A 737-nucleotide genomic window follows, 5' to 3' on the forward strand; every position below is an offset into this window, starting at 1 on the left:
AAATTAATATATGTTTTTCCATTTATATTTAATATATCTAATATATTAAATGTTAATTTCAACACTTTAATTTAAATATAGTCTTTCTATTTATTTAATATATCTAATATATTAAATATTAATTTGATATTTTAAATTAAATTTATTCTCTCATTTATATTTAATATATCTAATATATTAAATATTAATTTGAACACTTCAAATTTTCTTTCAAATAAATTGAACCTTTTAGCGTTACTGTGAGCTAACAAGGGGATTTTATGGACCTACACATTATAAGCTCCACTGATACAAAATTAAATAATTAAACTCTTTATTAATCAATTTTCATTCATTAACGATATGTCACTCCATTATAGACTTAGAGTTGCACTCTTATGCATAGGACAAGTTATGTCCNCCAACCCAACCCTTATATTTCGGGTTGGGTTCTCGGGTTTTCGGGTTGGGTGTACACCCCTAGTGTACGATTCACATCGGGTTCATGTTCTATAGTTTGTTTGTGTATTCATCAATGTATTTATGGATGAAACTTTGATCAATGAATTAATAAGTATTTTATTNGACCCAATCATTTCTTTTGGTGCCCGAACCCAACCCAAATCAGATCGGGTTAAAAAAAATGGACCCAACCCAAAACCGAAATCCAACACAACCCAACCCAACCCTTATATTTCGGGTTGGGTTCTCGGGTTTTCGGGTTGGGTGTACACCCCTAGTGTACGATTCACATCGGG

The sequence above is a fragment of the Cucurbita maxima genome, unplaced genomic scaffold (assembly GCF_002738345.1).
Source record: "Cucurbita maxima cultivar Rimu unplaced genomic scaffold, Cmax_1.0 Cma_Scf00063, whole genome shotgun sequence".
Taxonomy (NCBI): Eukaryota; Viridiplantae; Streptophyta; class Magnoliopsida; order Cucurbitales; family Cucurbitaceae; genus Cucurbita; species Cucurbita maxima.